Raw genomic sequence first — 26,538 nt, 5'->3', positions numbered from 1 at the left:
AGTGTGTGCTGTGCTATAGTGTGTGCTGTGCTATAGTGTGTGCTATGCTATAGTGTGTGCTATGCTATAGTGTGTGCTATAGTGTGTGCTATAGTGTGTGCTATAGTGTGTGCTGTGCTATAGTGTGTGCTATGCTATAGTGTGTGCTATGCTATAGTGTGTGCTGTGCTATAGTGTGTGCTATAGTGTGTGCTGTGCTATAGTGTGTGCTATGCTATAGTGTGTGCTATGCTATAGTGTGTGCTATAGTGTGTGCTATAGTGTGTGCTATAGTGTGTGCTGTGCTATAGTGTGTGCTATAGTGTGTGCTGTGCTATAGTGTGTGCTATGCTATAGTGTGTGCTGTGCTATAGTGTGTGCTATGCTAATAGTGTGTGTGCTTATGGCTATAGTTGTGGTGCTGTGCTATAGTGTGTGTGCTATAGTGTGTGCTGTGCTATAGGTGTGTGCTATGCTATAGTGAGTGCTGTGCTATAGTGTGTGCTATGCTATAGTGAGTGCTGTGCTATAGTGTGTGCTATGCTATAGTGTGTGCTGTGCTATAGTGAGTGCTGTGCTATAGTGTGTGCTATGCTATAGTGTGTGTGCTATGCTATAGTGTGTGTGCTATAGTGGTGTGCTATGCTATAGTGTGTGCTATGCTATAGTGTGTGCTATGCTATAGTGTGTGCTGTGCTATAGTGTGTGCTGTGCTATAGTGTGTGCTATAGTGTGTGCTGTGCTATAGTGTGGTGCTATAGTGTGTGCTGTGCTATAGTGTGTGCTATAGTGTGTGCTGTGCTATAGTGTGTGCTATGCTATAGTGTGTGCTATGCTATAGTGTGTGCTATAGTGTGTGTGCTGTGTGCTATAGTGTGTGCTATGCTATAAGTGTGTGCTGTGCTATAGTGTGTGCTATGCTATAGTGTGTGCTATGCTATAGTGTGTGCTATGCTATAGTGTGTGCTATAGTGTGTGCTATAGTGTGTGCTGTGCTATAGTGTGTGCTATGCTATAGTGTGTGCTATGCTATAGTGTGTGCTATGCTATAGTGTGTGCTATGCTATAGTGTGTGCTATGCTATAGTGTGTGCTATGCTATAGTGTGTGCTGTGCTATAGTGTGTGCTGTGCTATAGTGTGTGCTATAGTGTGTGCTATGCTATAGTGTGTGCTTGCTATAGTGTGTGTGCTATAGTGTGTGCTATAGTGTGTGCTATAGTGTGTGCTATGCTATAGTGTGTGCTATGCTATAGTGTGTGCTATGCTATAGTGTGTGCTATAGTGTGTGCTATAGTGTGTGCTATAGTGTGTGCTGTGCTATATAGTGTGTGCTATGCTATAGTGGTGTGCTGTATGCTATAGTGTGTGCTGTGCTATAGTGTGTGCTATAGTGTGTGCTGTGCTATAGTGGTGTGCTATGCTATAGTTGTGGTGTGCTATGCTATAGTGTGTGCTATAGTGTGTGCTATAGTGTTGTGCTATAGTGTGTGCTGTGCTATAGTGTGTGCTATAGTGTGTGCTGTGCTATAGTGTGTGCTATGCTATAGTGTGTGCTGTGCTATAGTGTGTGCTATGCTATAGTGTGTGCTATGCTATAGTGTGTGCTGTGCTATAGTGTGTGCTATAGTGTGTGCTGTGCTATAGTGTGTGCTATGCTATAGTGAGTGCTGTGCTATAGTGTGTGCTAGTGCTATAGTGTGTGCTATGCTAGTGAGTGCTGTGCTATAGTGTGTGTGCTATGCTATAGTGTGTGTGCTGTGCTATAGTGTGTGCTGTGCTATAGTGTGTGCTATAGTGTGTGTGCTGTGCTATAGTGTGTGTGTGCTATAGTGTGTGCTGTGCTTATAGTGTGTGCTATAGTGTGTGTGCTGTGCTATAGTGTGGTGCTATGCTATAGTGTGTGCTGTGCTATAGTGTGTGCCTATGCTATAGTGTGTGCTGTGCTATATGTGTGTGCTGTGCTATAGTGTGTGCTGTGCTATAGTGTGTGCTGTGGCTATAGTGTGTGCTGTGCTATAGTGTGTGCTATAGTGTGTGCTGTGCTATAGTGTGTGCTATGCTATAGTGTGTGCTATGCTATAGTGTGTGCATGCTATAGTGTGTGCTATGCTTGCTATAGTGTGTGCTATGCTATAGTGTGTGCTGTGCTATAGTGTGTGCTGTGCTATAGTGTGTGTGCTATAGTGTGTGCTGTGCTATAGTGTGTGCTATAGTGTGTGCTGTGCTATAGTGTGTGCTATAGTGTGTGCTATGCTATAGTGTGTGTTGCTATGCTATAGTGTGTGCTATGCTATAGTGTGTGCTGTGCTATAGTGTGTGCTATGCTATAGTGTGTGCTATGCTATAGTGTGTGCTATGCTATAGTGTGTGCTATAGTGTGTGCTATGCTATAGTGTGTGCTATGCTATAGTGTGTGCTGTGCTATAGTGTGTGCTATGCTATAGTGGTGTGCTATAGTGTGTGTGCTATAGTGTGGTGCTATAGTGTGTGCTATGCTATAGTGTGTGCTATGCTATAGTGTGTGCTATAGTGTGTGCTATGCTATAGTGTGTGCTGTGTGCTATAGTGTGTGCTGTGCTATAGTGTGTGCTATGCTATAGTGTGTGCTATGCTATAGTGTGTGCTGTGCTATAGTGTGTGCTGTGCTATAGTGGTGTGCTATAAGTGTGTGCTGTGCTATAGTGTGTGCTATGCTATAGTGTGTGCTATGCTATAGTGTGTGCTATGCTATAGTGTGTGCTGATAGTGTGGTGCTGTGCTATAGTGTTGTGCTATGCTATAGTGTGTGTGCTGTGGCTATAGTGTGTGAGTGCTGTGTGGTGCTATAGTGTGTGCTATGCTATAGTGTGTTGCTATGCTATAGTGTGTGCTATAGTGTGTGCTGTGCTATATAGTGTGTGCTATAGTGTGTGCTGTGCTATAGTGTGTGCTATAGTGTGTGCTGTGCTATAGTGTGTGCTATAGTGTGTGCTGTGCTATAGTGTGTGCTATGCTATAGTGTGTGCTATAGTGTGTGCTGTGCTATAGTGTGTGCTATGCTATGCTATAGTGTGTGCTATAGTGTGTGTGCTATGCTATAGTGTGTGTGCTAAGTGCTATAGTGTGTGTGCTGGTGCTATAGTGTGTGCTATGCTATAGTGTGTGCTATGAGTGTGTGCTATGCTATAGTGTGTGCTATATGTGTGTGCTAGTGCTATAGTGTGTGCTATGCTATAGTGTGTGCTGTGCTATAGTGTGTGTGCTAGTGCTATAGTGTGTGCTGATGCTATAGTGTGTGCTATGCTATAGTGTGTGCTAGTGCTATAGTGTGTGCTAGTGCTATAGTGTGTGCTAGTGCTATAGTGTGTGCTAGTGCTATAGTGTGTGCTGTGCTATAGTGTGTGCTGTTGCTATAGTGTGTGCTGTGCTATAGTGTGTGCTTGCTATAGTGTGTGCTATGCTATAGTGTGTGCTGTGCTATAGTGTGTGCTATGCTATAGTGTGTGCTATGCTATAGTGTGTGCTGTGCTATAGTGTGTGCTGTGCTATAGTGTGTGCTATGCTATAGTGTGTGCTGTGCTATAGTGTGTGCTATGCTATAGTGTTGTTGCTGTGCTATAGTGTGTGCTATGCTATAGTGTGTGCTGTGCTATAGTGTGTGCTGTGCTATAGTGTGTGCTGTGCTATAGTGTGTGCTGTGCTATAGTGTGTGCTATGCTATAGTGTGTGCTGTGCTATAGTGTGTGCTATAGTGTGTGCTATGCTATAGTGTGTGCTATAGTGTGTGCTATGCTATAGTGTGTGCTGTGCTATAGTGTGTGCTGTGCTATAGTGTGTGCTATGCTATAGTGTGTGCTATGCTATAGTGTGTGCTATGCTATATTGTGTGCTGTGCTATAGTGTGTGCTATAGTGTGTGCTGTGCTATAGTGTGTGCTATAGTGTGTGCTGTGCTATAGTGTGTGCTATAGTGTGTGCTATGCTATAGTGTGTGCTATGCTATAGTGTGTGCTATGCTATAGTGTGTGCTATGCTATAGTGTGTGCTGTGCTATAGTGTGTGCTGTGCTATAGTGTGTGCTGTGCTATAGTGTGTGCTATAGTGTGTGCTATGCTATAGTGTGTGCTGTGCTATAGTGTGTGCTATAGTGTGTGCTGTGCTATAGTGTGTGCTATAGTGTGTGCTATGCTATAGTGTGTGCTATAGTGTGTGCTATAGTGTGTGCTATGCTATAGTGTGTGCTGTGCTATAGTGTGTGCTATGCTATAGTGTGTGCTGTGCTATAGTGTGTGCTATAGTGTGTGCTATGCTATAGTGTGTGCTATAGTGTGTGCTATGCTATAGTGTGTGCTATAGTGTGTGCTGTGCTATAGTGTGTGCTGTGCTATAGTGTGTGCTATGCTATAGTGTGTGCTGTGCTATAATGTGTGCTGTGCTATAGTGTGTGCTATAGTGTTGTCTATGCTATAGTGTGTGCTATAGTGTGTGCTATGCTATAGTGTGTGCTATGCTATAGTGTGTGCTGTGCTATAGTGTGTGCTATGCTATAGTGTGTGCTATGCTATAGTGTGTGCTATGCTATGCTATACTATGTGTTATGTTGTGCTGTGCTATATGCTATGCTATAGTGTGTGCTATGCTATGCTATACTATATGTTATGTTGTGCTGTGCTATATGCTATGCTATACTATTTGCCATGCTTTGCTAACTGTACTATACTATATTATACTGTTGATTGCTATGATCTTTCTGTCCCTCAGTTTCCCCAGTTATGAAATGGGATAATCACGCTCATGCTTCCTCAATAGTAATGTGCAAAGGAACCAAAGCAACACTGCATGTGGAGTGCTCAGTTCTTGCTTGGTCCATGGCAGCAGTCAGTACACCTTCAGTCACTGAAAGGCATGCCCTTGGGAAACTTCAGGATGCTGTTTATCCTTTGCCAAATGACTTTTTGCTATAGCTGTAAGAATTATGTCCCTGAGACAGAAAAATTGGGGATCTGGCCTACTTCTTGGCTCTTGCCCTATGACCTTAGACAACCTTTTCCCTTCTGTGAGACATAATTTTCATATCCAAACACATGGGTGTTGGCAAGATTATTTCTCCAATCCATTCTCCTGCCTCCTTTATACCGTTATTGTGAATATCTGTGAACCACCTGTACTATCACTTATTGAAGAATTTTGTTTTTATTCTTTTACTCAACAAGCCTTTGTTAGAATCAGTGTGGTAGCATATGCCTGTAATGACAGCCCTCGGGAGACTGGTGGGAAGACTGTGAGCTTCGGGCCAGCTGGACTACATAGCAAGCTTCAATCTAGCCTGAGCTACACTCTGGGACACCACCTCAATATTTTTTGGTGAGCGCCAGCTGTATGTCAAGCATTCGTTCAGATAGAGATACTCTTATAGATTGTTTTTACTTAATGTTTATTTTACTCCCACCCTGAGCAATAATATCCCTGAGTTCATTTTCACACAAAGACTAAGCTAATATTAGGTGGGTTTTCAAATGCATATTGAAATAAATGTCTAAATAATCAAAGAAAAATGGTCCATTGATATCTGCCTGAAATCTCAAGTGTGGTCAGGGCTACAAAGTGGGTAGTTTTGGACACAGGGACTTGGATAGGATCCAAGAGCCACTGTGATCCTGAGGCATATGCACTTCTGAATTCCTGTGGAGAGAAGGTTGACATGGCTCCTTCCTCTCTTCCAACCCACTCTGCTACAGAGATGAACGGAGTGACGTTAATTGAGTAATTATTCAGAATCACAAGAACTGTTCTGTGCCTGAGAGGAGGGCTCTGTCAGTTTGAGAACACACTTGAACTTCCCAGCTCTCTGTTTGCAGTTCAGAGTCCAAACTTCAGCCGCTTCCATCTTTCCTTCCGTAAAGTGGTATGTTTGTTTACACCTGGGCGAAGGTGTTTTTATCTTCAAAGAATATTATCAGCTCACAGTGACCTCTCTCATCTGATGGGAAGAGACTCCCCAAAACCCATAATCATCCTACTAGACAGCTCTTGCTAAACACATTTAGCACATTGTTCATAACGAGTCAAGAGTGATGTTCAGAGCTGCCTTTGAAATTTTTTTTTTAAGGGTTTGAAGGGAAAACTTTACCACCAATCAATTAAAATTCCTAAAACTTCAGTATAAAAATAGGTTAAGGATATGAACTGATAATTCACTGGAGAGGAACTATAAACAATTAATCAGCATATGAAAAGATACTCGACTGAATCATCAAAGAAAACGCAAATCAAAACAAGAGAGCTAGCTGTAAGGCTTTTTTCCCTTTTGTTTCAATTTAATCAAGGGTCATAGCACCCTAGTGATGTCTGAGCAGGCGAAGGTACTTGTGCTTGATGGCCAAGCCTTATGTCCTGAGTGTGAATCATGGGACCCACAAAGAAGGAGAGAACTGACCTCCACACACATGCCATGGCACACATACACCTCTCTCTCTCTCTCTCTCTCTCACACACACACACACACACACACACACACACACACACCACACACACACACACACACACACACACACACACACACACACACACCAAGAAAGAAAAGCCTATAAGATAATGATGTTCCATGCTCCATAGACTGGGAAAAGGACACAATAGCATTGAAAAGTAACCTCTCTCCATAGCTAGAAAACAACTTGGTATTGTGTGCCTCAGGATCTTTAAAGGGGATCATAATCACTGAAGAATTCCCTTTCCAGGAATCCACCTGTTGTAGAACACTATACTCCAAGACAAACAGAGATCAGATGCACCACTTGCAAGAGGCCGTCCAGGTCAGCTTTGTGGACGACTGCTGTTCCTTTACAGGGGGAGCAGGTACAGAGAGTCACTGGACCCTCTCTGGAAACTCCAGGTCATCCCGCAGCTATTTATGGAATTCTGCCATAATTACAGCTGGTCTTGGAGCTCTGCTGGGGCAAGTGTATCTAGGCTGTGAAAGGTTAACAGACGAGGGCTCCATCAGCATCGCTATGGGGATGGCAGCATCCATGCGGGGTAAAATGCTCCATTACAGCTGCTTTGAGGTCAGCCATGCTCCTGGAAGCAACCCTTCCCCCATGCTCTGTAGTTAAGCCCAATAAACCCATCTCACCAGTTCCCCAGGTGGAACTTTGGTGAAACTGAAGTCTGGTTCGACATTGGGAATCTAGGAAGAAGAGGTAAACACATTTTACATGTTTACATCTCCTCAAAGAAGGAATTTCTCTAATAAGGATAAGAAAAGAAGGAATTCTTGAAATACCAGCATAAGAAAATCATGGCAGCTCAAACATGTTTGGTATAAAAATGGAATATGTTCAGCATGGTAGTGGTCTGCAGAGAAGGACTCTCAGTGGCAGCATTATGGACATTTGGGGTTAGACAATTAGCTCTTCATGGGGACTGTCCTGAGCACTGGAGGATGTTCAGTAGCTGTGGGGACTGTCCTGAGCACTGGAGGATGTTCAGCAGCTGTGGGGACTGTCCTGAGCACTGGAGGATGTTCAGCAGCTGTGGGGACTGTCCTGAGCACTGGAGGATGTTCAGCAGCTGTGGGGACTGTCCTGAGCACTGGAGGATGTTCAGTAGCTGTGGGGACTGTCCTGAGCACTGGAAGATGTTCAGATGTTCAGCAGCTGTGGGGACTGTCCTGAGCACTGGAAGATGTTCAGCAGCTGTGGGGACTGTCCTGAGCACTGGAGGATGTTCAGTAGCTTTGGGGACTGTCCTGAGCACTGGAGGATGTTCAGCAGCTGTGGGGACTGTCCTGAGCACTGGAGGATGTTCAGATGTTCAGCAGCTGTGGGGACTGTCCTGAGCACTGGAGGATGTTCAGCAGCTGTGGGGACTGTCCTGAGCAATGGAGGGTTTTCAGTACCAACCTCAATCTCTGCTTCTCAGACCTCCTACTCAGCCCCAGTTACCATAACCAAAATAGTCTTTAGACACTGCCATATGCTACTTGTCTTGGGTAAAACCTGACTCAAGTGTCACTGACCCAAGATTAAAAACTTCCAAATCACCAAAACACCCAAGCATAGCAAAAGGAACAATCTGTGATCTGCTAACGTAGTGGATGATAATAGATTTGTTGAACATGTTGCTCTTAAGGAATATTTAATGACATGAAAACCTAATCATAATAAAAATGATAATTTTGTTTTTTTAATTAAAATAATTTAAATAGGCATATATTCTTAGAAAAGTAAATGCCCCCCAAAAAGAAGTCAAATTAATGTCCACTCTAATTACCTCAAGAGAGTAGGGTAAAAGGCAGTTTTCATTTCCATTTCTCAAAACATCCAGTGGTTCTGTAAGCTCAGAGAAATGATTCTAGTCTAGAAGTCTGACTTTTAAACTCTAGCGTTGATGATGTCTAGTTCTTAAGACTTTAACCTCCTCGTCACTGGGACTTCATCTACCAAACAAGGTAAGTTGGTGGCCATCACAGCAACCAGATAAGACAAGGATGGTACATGCTTGCCGAGGTGCCTGACAGATTTTAGCATCCAGAAGAAGGTCAATTCTCATTGGTTGACATTCCTTTTCCAATAATGTTTTTATTACTTACAGCTAAAAACATGCAGAAGAGCAAGCCAGGAGCTTCTCCCTCATCTTGGGGAGAGACGGTCTGACACGGAGTGATGGCTGAGTTTGGGAGTTTGGCACTGAGCAGAACTCAGTGAGGATAAAGAGAGATGAAAAATCCACCTGGCAAAAGAGGCCAACCTGTGTAAAAATGTTATTTTGACTGGACAGGTTGGTGAACAAGCTTCAAATCAAAATTATTGATGTGTCAACAGTGATGAAAACTTTCACTGCCTCATAGCACACACTTCTGAAACATCACCTTCGGAAGAAGCACCAGGACTAACCTGGAGATGCTTCCGTGTGAGCGGCCATCCATTCGCACTCAGGGTTGGGTGACCACAAGTCCAAATCCACTGGAGAAGAACCTATGAGCTGCCTGGGTGCAGCCACTGGCATGCAGCATGGGAACAGAGACAGCTTCAAGATCTTGCTGTGTTGTTCTGTGAGTTTGTTTTCCTACCTGCATCTCTCACCTTGATATGTTTAGAGACAGAACTGTGTTCAGGGACAGCAACAATAGATAAGGCCCCTGAAGAGGAATCCTGGCTCCACTGCTCAGTAACTGTTAGAGACCAAGTTGATTACTTTCATGGACTGATGCCTTCCTGTCTGTGTTTACAGGAGATGGACAATGTCCCTACTATGTGTAAAGTGTTTCAGATACCTGGAGCTTCTGGGAAGTAATGAATAAATGGCATTTCTAATTCAGCTGGTAAAAAGTTAATCCAAATACAGACTTAGAATAAAGTAGAATTAGTCCTTCTAGATCATTATTTAAAAAAAAAAAAAAAAAGATTTATTTAGCCAGGCTATGGTAGCACACACCTTTAATGCCAGCACCTGGGAGGCAGAGGCAGAACTGTGAGTTCAAGGCCAGCCTGGTCTACAAAGTGAGTTCTAGGACAGCCAGGACTGTTACACTGAAAAATTCTGTCTCAAAAATCAGGGGGAAAAAAGAAAGAAAAAGAAAAAAAACAGATTCATTTTGTTAATTATTTATGTGTATGTGATTGTCTATGTGTGGTGTGTACATATGTGTGGGAATGCCTACAGAGGCCAGAAGAAGGTGTCAGATCCCTCCAGCTGGGATTACAGGCAGCTGTAAGCCACCCCACATGAGTACTGGGAACTGAACTCCAATCCTCTGCAAAAACAGCAAGTCTATTAAGCACCAAGCCATCTGTCCAGCCCCAGGAGTTTGTACATGGTACAGATTAATCAACAAGTACACAAAGGTTGACTGAGAACTTTTCAGTTCTATTAAGAATTCTCAGGGGCCTCTGGTCTCAGCATAATGCTTTTAACCACAGTTCTTTCTTCCCTTTAGAAATTATCCACCTGGTCCAGGGCCTAAGAGATGCTTAGAAGACCAAGATGATAAAACACAATCCCGGGCCCCAACTTTAAGGCAGATATGAAGACTGGTACATTTCAGTTGAGTATGATGCTGTCCAATGAAAGAGGAAGCAGAGTGTTCATAGCTATGTGCTCAGGCCTTGGAGCAAAATGAACTGGATTTAACCCCAGACCATGCAAGCCAGATGAACCTGGGCAGGCTCCTTTGCCAATGTAAGCTGAAGTCTTTCCACCTATAAATTGGGAACAGTGTACAGCTTTTCCCTCATAGACTTGGGGGTAGTAAATAAGGAAATCCTTAGGGCCACGGGCCTGACATGCAGTTAGGGTTTAGTAGCTATCAGGAGTTGAAGAGAAGGCTCAGTTGGTAAAGTGCTTGTTATCCAAGCATGAGGACTTGAGTTCACGTCTCAGGTTAAAAAATAAATAAATAAAACCCCTGAGCAGCAGCGTGTGTATGTAATCCCAGTGCTGAGGAGGAACAGACAGAGGATCCCTTGAGCCTGCTGGCCAGCCAGGCTATCTGAGTCAGTAAGGTCAGTGAGCTTCAGATTCAGGAAAAGATCCTGCCTCAAAAATTACCAGGAAGGTGTGGTGGTTTGAGAAACCTGGCCCCCATGGGCCCATAGGGAATGGCATTATTGGGAAGTATGGCTTGTTAGAGTAGGTGCAGCTTTGTTGGGGGAAGTGTGGTTCATCTTCTCCCTGCTGTCTATGGATCTGGATGTAGAACTCTCAGCTCCTTCTCCAGCACCATGTCTGCTGCATGCTGCCATACTCCCACCATGCTGACCATGCACTAACCCTCTGAACTGTAAGCCAGAACCAATTAAATGTTGATGTGGTCATGGTGTATGTTCACAGAAATAGAAACCCTAAGACAGAAGGCAATGGACAAAGACTCCCAGCATCCACCTCTGGCCTCTACAGACACATGTATGTGTACACATACGTATGCATGCACACACATGAATATATATGCAGGTACTGACACATAACAAAAATTAAGAAATCAGATATATAGATGTTGAGAAGACAATCTAATTCTCTGAATTGGAAAAAGTGTCAAACCTCCCAAAGAGAAGATTCATCCAGAATCTAGACTGAGAACTTTGGGCTACTGATGTCACCTCACCTGGATTCTCCATCAACATCACCAGGCAGATCCACAGCACATTTGCCTGAGGACTGAGATGTGCATTTCCACTGTATTAACATACCTCTCCCTCTTTTTCTCTCTCCCTATAGGAACAAGGAAGGGAAGAAGAAGAAGAAGAAGAAGAAGAAGAAGAAGAAGAAGAAGAAGAAGAAGAAGAAGAAGAAGAAGAAGAAGAAGACATGGAAAAGGAGGAAAAGAAGCAGTGAAGAAAGAAAGAGTAAAGAAAAGAAGGAATGAGGGAGAGGAAGGGAGAACAGGAATCTCCAAGCATGATCGGGGTCTTGAACCCCTCATTCTCACCTGGCCTCTCCTGACAGTAGATGAGAGAAAGCCATTTCTCTGTGACAGTTCCACCTGATCATCTGCTTTCCCAGGACCTTGGGTCATCCCAGGCACCTCTCAAGCTGAAAAGACTCCTGGTGACCTCCAACAGAAACCAGATCAGAACATTTGGGCAGACAGACCTATCTGTGGCTTTTGTAGAATAAGGGACAGGCTGTGCTATCTGGGAGAAAATCACTCAACTATGAACTGAAACTAGCAAGACTGCCATTCCCAACTCCACATACATAAATCCACACGTACACACAAATACACATATGCCACACTTCTCTATGACCCTGCATGTGATTATGCACAAACACACACACACACACACACACACTACTCTTCTTTATGACCATGGTTACTTGAAATAATGATAGGCAAATACTGAGCAACCTAAATAATGGGGATGCCTGCACACCAGATTTAGACATGATCACAGCTTTAGAGAACAGTCTGGAAGTTAATTTAAAAGCCATGGAAGGTTTAGAGAACGCAGGTGGAGGCCCTGGGTAGCAGGTGCAAATTTTGGGCATCCGGCTATTTTCTGATTACAAGTACTCAATTTTTTTTCATTAAAGTGTGGGCATACTCATGCACCCCAGTCATGTTAGATCAGGTTTCCTAGAGAGAAACTAAAATGGGGGTTTGAATGTCGGTGGCTCATTTAAAAAAATAATTCACATGGCAAGCAAGAGATAGCAGGAGGCAGAGGACACAGTAGAGAAGGAAGAAAGGTCAGCAAGGCTGGGACTTCAAGCAAGTCCTCAGATGATGGGCTCAGTCTGATCTAACAACGGGCTCCAGAGAGCAAGGTAACTTACTGCTGATCTGATCTCGGATGACAAAGTCAAGTTTGCATCCTTCTGCACCTGGTAATCACCAATCAAAGGCTGTCTGGAAGCAGGGTCCAAACTTTCAGGCATTTTCAGCTCTCCCCCATGTGTGTATGTGTGTGTGTAAATGCACATCTGTGTGTGCATGCAAATGTGTACGTATGAAGAGCAAAGGACCATCTCAGGTGTCATCCCTCAGGCACCATTCACCATTAGTTTTTTTGAGACAGGATCCTTCACTGACCTGGTGCTCATCAAGAAAGAAGGCAAGGTTGGCTGAGTCCCGGCTCTGCCTCCCCGGCACTAGCGTTATAAGCACACACCACCAGGCCTGCTTTTTTTTTCTTTAAGCAGGTTCTGGACATGGGTTATGGACCTGGAATTCATGTCCTCATGCTTTCAAAGCAAGCACTTTACTGGCTGAGCTCCCTTCCCAGCCCCTTCTAGCTCCCGTCGTTCAAGAAAAGCTGCTCCCGTGACCTGAGAATGCACTGCAGAAGCACAACTTGAACTGGCTATTGGAAGTCAACGCCCCAGAAAACTTAGGATTGGAAACTGCTAAAATGAAAAAAAAAAAAAGCACAAGAAGACATGACAAGAGCCAGCACTGTCTACAACATCAGACAAGAGTCAACGCAAACCTCCCACTGGTGGAAAACTATGGCAGCAAGAGCTGCAGCCCTCTCAGCACAGGCACTACCCAGATGCTCAGCATTTCTCCAAGGAGATCATTCATTTTGGAAGCCCTCTGAGCATCAGGCTCACTCCTTTCAATGTCAAATTGTAATAAAAACTTAAATGTACAGAGTGCCTACCATGTATCAGAGAGCGTGCATACAGTTTGTCCAACCTCATAGCACCTTTTCAAGGTGCTCAGAATTACCCCATTTTATAGATGCGCAGAGATCCAGCAAGTTTAAGAAATCTAAGGAAGTCTTCCCAGAGTGAAGCAACTAAGAAATTCCAATAACCCTCAAGTCTGCAGACTCCAGAGTGCAGTGCTTTCCAGCACTCATCTCATCTCATGACTGATTGATCTGTGTGTGTGCATGTGTGCACATGTTGTGCAGGTGCATGTGAGGGATATACACCTGTGTGTGTGCATGTGTAGTTTACAGAGGATAACCTCAAAGATCATTTCTCAGGGGCCACATACCTTCTTTTTATCTTGAGTAATGGTCTTTCACCAGCTTGAACTGACCCAGTAGCCTAGGCTGGGATGGTCAGTGAGCCCCAGAAATCTGCCTGCCTCTGACTCAACAGTCCTGAGCTTGCAAGCTCATGCCATCATGCCCAGTCCATTCCACATGTGCTCTGGGGGTTGAATTCAAGTCCTCACACTTGCAAGGCAAGCATTTTACCAACTGAGCTACCTTCCTTGTCCTAGTTGATTATTGTTTAATTGACAAACACAAGTGGTATATGTATGGAGCACAATATATTTTAATGTATGTGTAGAAAACAATAGTGCATCTTTGATACAAATATCGCCAGAAAACAATCATTAGGTAGAACCACTACAATTCATGTCATTCAGGAGGCAGTCCAAGAGAGTCAGAGAGTCAGAGATGGAGGAAGGGAAGGGAAGAGGACCCAGCCAAGCAAGGAACAATTTTAGGGCAAGTCTCAGCCTCAGCTTGGTTCCTTATAGAGCTCTTGAACCCACACTGTGCTGTAGAGTTTGTTACAAGGAGAGGCAAGAGAACTAGACTGTCATACCCCACAGTCGTTAAGTGCCCTGGCTTGGTTCTGACTACCCAGGGAGATCCCTGAACAGAGTTTCTTGGGGAGACACAAACAAATGTCTACTCACCCCAGACAGCACCTACAATGGAGCAACACCAAAAAGATCCCCCGGTTTGAGCTTGGTGAACCAATTAGCTTATTGGTGTTCCTTCTAGGAGCATGGCCGACTGAAAAGTAGCTATGCCACTGAAAAGCCCTCCCTAGCATGGGTGATGGCTCACCAAAACCGAGTCCCTGGAGCTCTTTGCACAGCATGCATGCAGCTTTTCTATAAATCTTGTAAGTTTTAGGAGCATCCTCAACCTTGGAAATTTGCTTAGCTTCTTAATTTTCATGAGCCTTTCACATAAAACGTCAATTCAGAAGGAATCTCTGCCCAGTAGCCACAGGAGAAAAGTCAGAGGCAAAGCCTAAAGAAGTCTTTCAAAGAAATCATAGGCAATCTAGATAAACCATGTGCACAGTCCACCCAGGTACCCGCTGTACCTATCAAAGAGCAGAGCATTTTCTCAAATTCCAGTCTTTAATCCTGCAGCACCAATTTCCCTCCTATCTAGGTGAATATATATATTTTTCTGATGTTCTGAAGATTATCTCTAGGACCATTTACAGAAGTCAATTACTTAAATATGGCTTTAATCTAGGGAAAGTATCCAATTTCCCACCTCTAAAGAGAAGTGCATAATCGAGTAATTTGTCTATGAAACTCCAGCTTTATTCACACACACACACACACACACACACACACACACACACACACACACACATACACACACACACACACACACACACACACCAATAAATAAGAGGGAGTTTGACTGTTCTCCCAACTTCAGAAAATTGAGCTCATATTTTGGGGACAAGATAAAAGGCAGCTGAGGTTTAATGTAAGGTCCTCTATAAGAAGCATGATTGAAAACATTACAAGGGCTTCGTTTTTTATCACTGCATATTCTGAATGTGTCTTTCATTTCTTTCTGCTGCACAGTACCTCTGCTCATTTCCTTGATGCTAAAAATGCTAAACAGAGGAAGCTTAAAGAGATGGAAATTTCTGTGCCGACAAGGAATTGACAAGGGAAAATTGGTTAGAAGGCCAGGGACCTCAGGCTGGAAAAGCCAGGATGAATGCCAAATTCCATGTGAGGAACCCCACATGGAATAGAACTCTTGAATCTATGTTAATTATCAGATGTTTAAATAAAAAGTATATCAGCAGCAAGTACAGTAGGAAACCATATAGAGGCCATGAACAGGAGTCAATGGCTACAGCCAAGGAGCATGAATTACCTAAATCAGGCACCAGAAAAAGATGAGCCGCGCGGTGGTGGCGCACGCCTTTAATCCCAGCACTCAGGAGGCAGAGGCAGGTGGATCTCTGAGAGTTCGAGGCCAGCCTGGTCTCCAAAGAGAGTTCCAGGAAAGGCGCAAAGCTACACAGAGATACCCTGTCTCGAAAAACCAAAAAAAGAAAAAAGAAAAAAGAAAAAGATGAGTCAAACAGCTCCAGATCAAGAGAATTCTTATCAGAAGAATTTAATGTAGAAAACGGAGTTTAAAAATCAACAGCCAGGGAGCTAAGGACTCAAGTCAGTCTCTGCAATTCGTTCCACATGCAGCATATTGTTTACTGAGGGCCCTGTTGTGTCCTAGAAACTATGCTATATACATGAGAAAATCCTAAAATACAAACCTGTCCATTCTTCAGGGCCAAAAGCCAAAGTTCTAGGAAATTTCCAAGCTTACACAGCAAGCAAGTCAGAGTTAGGATTCAGTGTGTCATCCAAAGTCCCAACCCCTTGCACTGTCCATATAAGCTGTCTGAACCACTCTGCTCCCTGCTCCCATATGTCTGTCTGAAAGTCTTTGTGGGTTGCCTTTTTCCTGCCTCAGTAGCTTGCAGAATGGCAAAATAACCTCCCCAAATCTGCTTCTAAATAACACTCAGAGGACAGCATCCCCAGGAGACTTGAGCCCACCACTAGCCATCATTGCATTCAGTAGCACCCAGGCCACCTGCCAAGAAGGCCAGTGTCTTTTGGTTCAAAATTGCTATTAAATTTTTTTTTAACAGGGCGAGAGTACATACCATGGTGCCTATGTGGAAGACAGAGGACCACTTTCTGAAGTTGTCTCTCCTTCCATCATGTAAGGGGTTAGGAATGAACTCAGGTAGTCAGACTTGGCTGTAAGTTCCTTTGCCAGCTAAGCCGTCTCATCAATCCTTGGTTCAAAGTCTTAAAGAGACAGACTGCCTTTTCACCCCTTCTTCTGTGATAATGGGGTAGCTAGAATATAGGGTAAGAATAATGTGACTGTGAAATGGGTGTGTGAGGATAAGGAAGAGTTAAGTACCTATATTAGCCTCATTTCTGCATGCATACCATACCTTCTCAGGTGCCAGGGGATTCACTGGGAAGGAGTGCTTACACCACCCTCAAGAGTTCACACTGCCCAATACACACTTGGGGACGCCATCACACCCAGCAGGATGAGTGCTGTTAACAAGGTAAGATAATGAAAACCACTCCCAGCTTGCAGAAGTGGGCACCTGGTCTAACCTCGAAAGTTAAAAGAGACAGCCTAAACACAGGGCTGCGGGAACCAAGTCTGACAGAGAAGCATCCATGTGCAGAAGAGTCCAGTGCCTACCTCACTGGGGGAACTCTGGGACACTGGATAAAAACAGAAGGTAAAGGCTGCAAAAGAGAATTCCAGAAAGAAGACTTAAAAGGTAGGCCAGAGCCAGGCTATGAGCAACAGTCTGTGCTCAGAAAAGGAACATGTGGTTTCTTGAGTAGCAATACAATCCAATGTACTGCTGCCCAACAAAACTTTCCATGGTGATGGAAATGTTCTAATCTGCACTGTCCAACACAGCAGCCACGAACTAAATACTTGGCATTCGTGTGGTGTGATTCAGGAGTTGAATCTTTAATTTTATCTAATTTAATCAATATCAATTTAAATTGTTACACGAGGCAGTTGGCTGCCAAGTTGGACAGCTGAATCTGATAGTTGTCAACCCTAGAAGCAGACATGATACCGGTCCCAACACCAACTGGCTTTGTGGTTCTGAGTAAGCCCTTCAATGGTTCCCCAGTCAACCTATCCATGGGCATCTCTGGCCTATGTAAGAACTCCACAAGCTTCCATAGCTCAGCAGTAGATGGAAGCGCTGAGAGCTGGGATGCAGAGGAGGGATCTGCTATCTTCTTTTGAGAAAGAATATTTACTCAAGCTTCAGGAACAAAGTAACACAGTGATGGAGGCTTGCTTCCGCACAATTCCTGAGGCTTAGAAGCCCCGGTGAGGTGCCCCAGGTTGACTCTGTCTCACTTCTCTTCTCTGTTCTCTCTCCTCTATATTGTGTGGATTAGATAAGGGTGCTAACCATACAGTGTAAGAGCGACTGACTTCACGTCACTTAAATGGCCTCCTTTAAAGACCCTTTCTCCAAATGAAGCCACAGGGTGAGGTAAGGAGTAAAGGGGTGCAAACGTGAGTTTGAGGAGTCAGGACACAATTCTACAACAAAGACCCAGCAAGCTGAAGATCAGGATTTCTAATTCTGATTGTGAGCAAGATACTGAGCTCGAACTGTGGTTCTGGCTCCTCCCACCGCTGCTGCCTTCATCACAGAACCCAGGAACACAGTGCCTAGACAAATGAAAAGGGAGCAGATGCATCTGCAGAAAGAACTGGTCAACTGGAGGAAACCTCGCAGAAACAAACCATGACTGACCTTTGCGGAAACAAGGCTGATGAGAGATTTCTAGGGCATCTGGAGAATCCATGAAACCAGAGGCAGGTTGCAGGCAGAGTCCTCGCTGCTGGCCCACCATCACTCCAAGAAAAGCAGCGCTGTCCCCACAGCCAGAATCAGCTCTCCTGCCAGCGATAGATCAGGGCAGATAGAGACTCTCGGGTATGATGGGACAGCCGTGTGGGAGCTCTGCCTCCCCGTACTCACACCCTTCCTGCCCTGAAGTCACCAGAACTGACAAGTCAGGCCTTAACCATCTACACTGACCATCACAGAAGTCTAATACCTCCATGGCAAAATGAGCTCTCGGGCAAAATTAGCTCACAGCTCCTAAAAAAGCTATTTGAAGAATTAACCTTTCCAAGAGAAACAACACAATGAATGACAGAGTCCAACAAAAGTAAAAATTAGATCAGGTGGAGTTAAAACATAGAATATTCTTCTATCGAAGATTTTTAAGTAATGATTGAACAATATAAAATAAGAAAAAATTCAAAGAAGCAAGTTTAAGCATCCAGAAATGAAAATGTGACATAAAGATCACAAGGAATGGATGACTGAATTCAGAATACACAGAGCTGAAGAATGAGTTGGTCAACGGGGAGGTGAAACTGAGGAAATCCTCCAGAAGGATGAAGTGATAAGACAGAGAAAATGAAGAGCTGAGTGATACACGAGAAAGACAACCATAGATTCCCAGAAAAAGAGTGAAAATCAGAAGGAATGAGGACCTTAAGTAAGTAGATAAAATATTTCTCCAACTTATTTTCAGTCCCAAAGACTAGAACTTAGGAAAAATACACACCTAGATGGACTGGAAGAAAAGCAAAAGTTTATCAAAGATAAGAAAGGACTACACGCTTCGAGGGGGAGAAAGCAGGCCAAGGTTTTGGTGTTGTTTTAGTGGAAAGTCAGATTGACCCTAGAATATTCCATCAGCAACAATTATAAATTCTAGGGAATTTTTTAAGTAGGGCAAAAATATTATCCCTAATTTAAGCTGTCATTCAAATATGAAACTATGATAAAATATTTTCAGATGTAGAATATCTCAGATATTTGTCATAGAAAATTTCAAATTAAAACACTCTTCGAGGGCTGAGGAGATGCCTCAGTGGGCAAGCACACTTGCTGCCCCAGCAAGAGGACCAAAGTTCAAATCTCCTGCCATTGTGTAGAAGCCAGGGTACCTGCACATCTGCCAGTAGCCCCAGTGTCATGGAGAGTGGAGACAGGAAGATCTCCGTGTTTTCTGGCTGCCAGCCTAACTCCAGATTCAATGAGAGACTCTATCTTAGGCAATAAGGCTAAGAGTAACATAGCCAGATGCCAAACATTCTCTTCTAGCCTCCATGTTAACACAGATACATGTACACACACACACACACACACACACACACACACACACACACACACACACACTTTTGGATATTATCTAAATCAAAAGAAAGACACCTGCAAGGAATTAGTCTAAGTGTGTAGATTAAAGAAATCAAATGCCTTGGTAAAATTTGATGCTATTTTTAAAGAATAATAACCAAGGCCAAGCAAAAAAGAGAAAATACACTTGTAAAACCACAGAATTTTTGTTGTTGTTTTTAAAACACATTTTTACTATGCTGAGGATCAAACCCAGGACTCTTGTGCATGCTAAGCAAGTTCTCTACCACTCAGCTCCATCCTAAGCCCAGACACACAGTTTATAGACTCTGCTCAGATTTCCTGAACCAGCAGCATCAGTACTGCTTCAGCTTGGGAAGCATGCACCCACAGCATGTTGGGATGTAAAGCATGCACCCACAGCATGCTGGGACAGAAAGCATGCACCCAGCACATGCTGGAATGGATGATGTGGTCTTATGAGATACCCTAGACAATGTGTATTAAAAATCAAAAACTGTTGGTCTACACAATGTCAAGATAATGGTGTAATGGATGAGACAGTGGAGAGGGAAAACAAGGGATGGGGTAGGGCACACTAAGTTCTTACCTCACCAGAAGGGAAATGGGAACCTTCATTTTTAAAAAAGAAAGGAATGATTAAAAAGCAATAAATGAGACACACTGAGGTCAGCCTGGTCTGCAGAGTGAGATCCAGGACAGGCAACAAAACTACACAGAGAAACCCTGTCTCCAAAAAAAAAAAAAAAAAAAAAAAAAAAACAAAACAAAAATGAGACATACTGAAATAAATTAAGATGGATATCTTGCAGTCAAAATAAATGAAGTATAGCAACAGCCATTACAGATGAGTTTTAGTAAATGGGAGAAAAAGACATGGATGTCCAAAAGATACTGTGCAGCAGGGCACACATTTCAAAGAGCAAAAAGCAACCAAAATAAAAATACAAATATCCGGTAATGCAACAGAGGCAATACTGCATCTGAAGGACATGGATAATTGATTGCTGATGATGAGCCATGTGCTGAGATGCCTGACAGTGTTCATGTTTGGGCTTTTGATTCATTGCATATGACTCTAAGTATTAAACACAATTAATTAGACAAAAGTAAGTCCTACATGGAATAAGGGAGTGACATGATTATGAGCCATTCAGTTTTATGTGCCTATGATGCAAAATTAAATTTAAAAAAATCCAGCTCCTGTAAGGGTGTCTTGAGTATAACAGGTACTGCACAATCTTATGGAATAGATAGCGAATTACTTTGACAACAGTTTGAAAGATTGAACACAGAGCAAGCAGACAAAGAGGGTGTGCCAGGAACCTACACATGACTTGATAAAGAAGAAAGCCACGGCAACAGGAAAGGGGAGGGTGGCATCTGAAAATTTAACACAGATTAGATGTGTAGACACAGCAAAATTGCTCATCAGGTCCCAGCATTTCCTGAACAGAGCGGGAAGCAGCTTGTGATTCAAAGAGACCCTGTCTCTTATGGTTTTGTTCCCCCACGTCCTCTCATGCAAACTTTGCAATATACAGAAAGAATTTAATGCCGAGCATGTAAGCACTCAGCTCCTAGAGTCTATGGTTAATAATGGATGCAAACACATACACCCAACCCTCTAGTCATTCCATCAGACACTCCTCATTCTGGTTTGGTTTTATTTTTTGTATATAAGGAAGAGATTCTCTTATACCATAATGGAAAGAAAAAAATTAAAAGAAAATGTCTCACTTTCCTAGATATGTGGTTTTAAGAAAAACCAAATGGTCTCCACTGACCTCAAACTGTAAATGAAGGTCAGAAATTCCTCCAGAGCTGCTCATGACATCATCATTTACATTTACATTAGACATCAGTGTTTTATTCTAGAAACAGACACTGTTCTTTATGGTTGTTTAATGAGAGTTTAAGGAAGTGGTAATTCTTGCTGAGGGCCTTTGGTTTGGGGTTTGGATACAAACTGACAAGTACAAAAATATTATTTACCATGTGGAGCATAATTAAAGTCTAAGTACTTCAAATAATGCACATGTGTGAGTTACAATAAAATTCAACTCTTTGGACTACATAGCTCTTTTCCTTCTCAAGGTAAGTTGACTTAAAGGCCACACTTAGGAATGATCTCTTGGGAGTTGGGGGGCAGAAATCAAGTGCCTTCCTGCCCGAATAAACAGCCAGTGGTCCAAGGAGCCCCACCAGGTCAACAGCACTATTGAGATTAATGATAGTCAATGATGCAATGGTCTAGATATAGATGACACGGAGCCTTACCAGTTCAACAGCTCCATTTTAGTTAATGATAGTCAGTGATGCTATGGTCTAGATATAAACAACAAGGAGCTTTAGCAAGTCAACAGTGCCATTTTGGTTAATGGTAGTCAGTGATGCTATGGTCTAGATATAGACAACATGCAGGAATTCCAAGTTGTTTGTTTTCTAAAGAACAGCATCATGTGCCATCAGCTTGTTTCCAAGCACTTGTATTGTTTCCCCTCTTTCTTTTTCATCTGTCTTTTCAACACATGGTCCCTTAGCAAAATCCTTCACATTATTCACCCACTTGACCTCCTCTCAATCTTTACAACTAAGCTTAAGTGTCAGTTTCCCAACATCTTATACCTGGTTTCCCAAGTTAGTCTGTGTGCTACGCCACACCAATGTTTCTGTCATGAACTCTATGAGAGCAGGACCATTTCTTCCATTTCTACATCTTCAAAATCCACTATCTTCTATCAAAACCCAAGTCCACAAGAGCCTCCACTATTATTACTCTTCAAGAAAGGGGACAATAAAGCCTTGTCTTCTGCAGTAGCTCTTAAAGGCATGTGCCCACATGTCATTGGCAACAGCAAGTCAGGGTTATGCTTAACTACATGAGAGCTGGAAGAAAATGTCAAAGACACTGTCTGCTTACCCTGTCCTTTCTACTCCCAATGATTCCTCCTCCACAGAAACTGCGCAGTCTTGTGTTTGTCCTCAGAACTATCTCCTCCTGAAAGCCTAGCCTGGCCTACCACTGAGCATCCCCAAAGTCCCAACTATATCTGCTATTTCCACATGTTGTCTTACTTTTTATGTCTAAGGTGACATTCAAGTCAGAGCCATGCCTGAAACCAGGGCAGTCTCACTCTTAATGATATTTTACTGGCTTTCATTATATCAGAGGAGTGGAAAGTCATAGGCACACTTTAGAAGATTTAAAATGATTTAGGGAGATCCTGAGAATGGAGACTGGATCTTTGGTCCAATTATCTAACCATAACTAAATTTAAGAGGATTTAAGCATCTTTCCACATGCCTCTGGTTCCAATGAGATGGTAGCAAAGTAATAAGTATCTAATAAAAGGTGTTAGGGAAATGGTTCTGGCAGTAGAATGCTTGCCACACAAGTATGAGGACCTGAGTTCCTAGGGTTTGCTGGCCAGCCACTCTAGTCAAAGCAGTAAGAGCAGGGTTGATTGACAGACTCTGACTCAGAAAAACAAAGTGGGAAATATTTGAGAAATACACCCAACATTATCTCTGGCCTATGCACACACAATCATGCACACACATGCATGCACACACACAGGGGATATTCAGTCTCAAACACTTCCTCTTGAAGATGATGTGATATGCATGTGGTAACATTCACAAGGGACAGAAGGAAATCTGAAGGACCATCTTCAACAAAAGTTAATGATTTCTTTTGCTAAAGTAATGAGTAGAAATTTGAGACTGGAAGGCCACTAGTGATTGACTCCAGAGTGTTGCCAAGTGAGACTAATTGAGAATCACAGTAAGACTGTGGTTAGTTGGGATTCGCTGAGCTGTCAAATTTAGTGATGAATTAAAGTTTAAATGGAAATTTCTATGGGTTTCATGTTCGCTGACAAAAACACTGTTCCAATAAATGAAGCTATTATCCTTCTTTATAACTCTGGCCACTATGTATGCCTTCATGTCCTTCCCGGGTAACCAAGAGTCTCACCAAATATCTAGTTATCATCCACCCATGCCTGCCCCACCCCACCCACTCAAAAGTTGTAGTTTAAACTCTCACATCCTATCTACTCTGTGTTAGACTAGTCTTGTCCAGGGGGACAGCCTTTTGTCCTTCAATTAATGTTTTTCTCTGGTCCATGTAACTTCCATAAATCAAATTATCCTGACAGAGTCAATAACTGTTATCTGAGTGCTCCATGATATTTTACTCTTGGGGTTATTGTAGCTGTACTTAAACAACTAACATCCCTCTCTTGCATTAGACCCAATTTTAGTGGAAGTATCAATAAAAAGACAGTACGCACTTAACCCTGATCTGAGAAATGTATCTTGTATGATTTTTGATTCATAAGAGTGAGCACAGTTCCTGATCACAAAGATATCAGCAAATATTTATTATATGGATAGATGGAAGTATTTTGCATGTTGGCTAACAAGACACAGATGTTGGAATCTCGGTTGACTACACAGCAAGCCAAAAATTTAATGTAAATATAGACATAGATTCAGATAGCTATAGATGATATAAAAAGCAGTAAATAAAAATATAGATTGATTAGATATGGATAGATTTGAGTTAAGCTATAGAAAAAAAGATCAGTATAGATAGTCCTGGTTTTGAAATAATTTTTACACAGAATAACCTAAAAAATCTGTGTGGAAAACTGTAGTAAATGGAGACTTCACTTAGAACTGGAAATCCCTAGGTATGACTTTTGTGTATTTGTGAGCTATACTCTTCATTTTAAATAAATACAAGCAGTTTGCAGAAGACCCACTCACTCTTGCCTGCATGGTTTCCATGCCCCCCTTACACTGGATAACACTTTAGTGGCTGAATCAATTAAGATAGCTCTCACCTAGCCAAGGGGTTGTTGACGTCTCTGCCCTGTAATGTCAACCTGGAGCATATGAGCACAAGGACTGACACCAGCCAGCTTCCCACTGCCCACTACAGGGGCCTTGGTCCCAGTCCTGGTCAAGTCACATTCTTTGGTTGCTAATAATGGCAACTGTTGGGTCTCCATTGCTTACCACCAATAAATCCCAACTGTTTTTTGCTGAAAAGACTCCACCTAAACCAGCAGTTCTCAACCTGTGGGTCAAGACCCCCTGGGGGGGGTAGAACAACCCTTTCACAAGGACCACCTAAAACCATTGGAAAACACAGATATTTACATTACAGTTCATAACAGCAGCAAAATTACAGTTATGAAGTAGCAGCAAAATGATTTTATGGTTGGGGGTCACATAACATGTATTAAAGAGTCACAGCATTAGGAAGATTGAGAACCACTGCTCTAGGACCTCAGCCTTTTCTGAGTTCCACTTCCTCAATTTTAGTTCTGCAGGATAAGGATAGCAAGGGCACTTTCATGCCAGAGTCCAAAAAGGCACTTGAAAAATACCAACAGCCAAACTAATATCTGGACAAAGAAGGAGCCTTTCCCAGGGACACAGAGCCAGTTGTTAGGGTCTTTCCACGAGAATACACACAACCAAAGCCCCAATTCAGCTTTCTCTCCACTGCATCCAAGTCAGCAATACTACCCCTACATAGAAGGATCTTCGCAGCAATATTGAAGTATCAACATTGTTCAGGAATCAGTAATTCATTGGTAAAGTGTTTGCAAAAAACCAATGTTTTACACAGGTGTAAATTACACAGTTCACAGCCATCCTCTACAGCTACAGATTTTCCGAGTGCATTTTGTCTGCAAGAAGAAAAGAGTGGAAAGTAACCGTATCTCTCCATGCCCAGTTAACCAGGAAGCCTCCATGCTGAAACAAGATGCACCTCCCCTCAACTGGGTCTGGTACAGGAGCTGCTGCTGTGAGCTCATGAGTGCAATGGCCCGATCATGTTCACAAGACACCATTTCATGGCAGTCCCCGTGACCTCTGGCCTGGAAAATCTTTCCACCCCATCTTGGAAAATGTTCCTTGAGACTTGAAGCAGGGAGGAGTGATCTAGATGTCCCGTTTAGGGCTGAGCACTCAGCAGACTGAATGGATCTTTATCAGCTGCTTACCTGCTGTATGCGGGGGGGGGGGGGGGGGGGGGGGGGGGGGGGGGGGGGGGGCGGGGGGGGGGGGTGCTTCTACTGCTTCTGCATTCTCCAGAAAAAAATGACGCAATCCTCCAATCCATTGTTCTGAACTTCTCACCATCCCTGAATCACTTCCTGCTGCATTCACTATCCAACTTGACGGCCATGGTTACATACAGTTGTTCAAGTTTAAGTTAACATTAAACAAAATGAAAATTCATTTTCCAAGTTGCACTCATCAGGTGTCCATTGACCAACAACTGTATATAATTAGTAGCTGCCACATTAAACAGAACAGATGTAGAGTATTTTCATCACCATGGAAACTTCTACTGAACACAGCTAACTCAGAGGACCAGCCCAACTCTTTACTGGGGTCGGTAAAATTGTTCTCTGCAGCCCTCATTCCAGCATCTTTACCTCATTATGTGTTATTATAATTCATATTCATTTTATCATTACCACATGGGTTTTCAATGAACTTTTAGAACTTGTACATTTTTTCCTGCCTCAGGATCTTTGCAGCCATGGCTGGCACCCTCTTCCACTCTTTTGTTGAATTTCTTCTTAATAATCATGTCCTAATTCAGAGGATCTCTTTTCAGGCACCTTCCCTGAACTCTCTCCCTTTTCAGCACCAGTGCTTACAACTAGTGAAAGTATTCATAATTATGTATTAGTTTATCTTGTTATCCACTTCACGTACACACCAGCATATGCATGCTAGCACACACACACACACACACACACACACTCCATGCATGCACACACATACACACTAGCACATGCATTCTAACACATACATACAGTTTATTTACAACCATGTCCCCATTGTCTAGAATGGTGTCTGGCATAGAAAAACTCAAGAGGCTGCTTTATGGAATAAATAAGCTAAATATAATGCAAAGTCAGGCCTAGAATCCATGGAATAACTCTCTAAAGAAATGGCTAATAGAAATAACCCCATGGATCCAACTAAATCGAGTTGAACACTGGGCCAAAACAGAGAGAATAAAGTCTGCAGAGTATGGGCTTCCTCTCCACTTCTTCTCCAAAGACTTTTTGCACTTTGGCTGCTTTGATTAATTGCTTCAAAGATCCAGACAATGATAATGGCATTGATAATAATGAAAGTGAAAAAAATAGGGCACCAAGCATGTCCCCTGGTGCTCGGGCTCCTGGGAAGCAGTGATCTACACGACAGCCCAGCGTGAGTAAGGGGATTCATGAATCTTTTAAGCAACAGCATTCCCAGAGCACAAGGAGGAAGCCTGCCTCCCCAATTATGCATCAAATGAGGCTGCACCTCCCTCCTGGCCCCTCCCCGAGCTTCAGAGGC

At 43.0% G+C, this 26,538-nt stretch overlaps 1 protein-coding gene and 1 long non-coding RNA gene across 3 annotated transcripts in view; one reads left to right on the top strand and one right to left on the bottom strand.

Annotated features, from left to right (window-relative positions):
• Nucleotides 1-26,538, bottom strand: part of Shisa9 (shisa family member 9) — a 310,584-nt gene that overhangs the window by 220,996 nt on the left and 63,050 nt on the right. The window lies entirely within an intron of this gene.
• On the top strand, nt 7,602-7,858 carry LOC114707343. The gene is made up of 2 exons (XR_003736642.1): nt 7,602-7,687; nt 7,719-7,858. It is a non-coding gene; the product is annotated as an uncharacterized LOC114707343 (long non-coding RNA).

The sequence above is a fragment of the Peromyscus leucopus genome, chromosome 8b (assembly GCF_004664715.2).
Source record: "Peromyscus leucopus breed LL Stock chromosome 8b, UCI_PerLeu_2.1, whole genome shotgun sequence".
Classification (NCBI taxonomy): domain Eukaryota; kingdom Metazoa; phylum Chordata; class Mammalia; order Rodentia; family Cricetidae; genus Peromyscus; species Peromyscus leucopus.
Note: the sequence above shows the minus strand (reverse complement) of the source record. Positions and strands in the feature narration are given on the sequence as shown.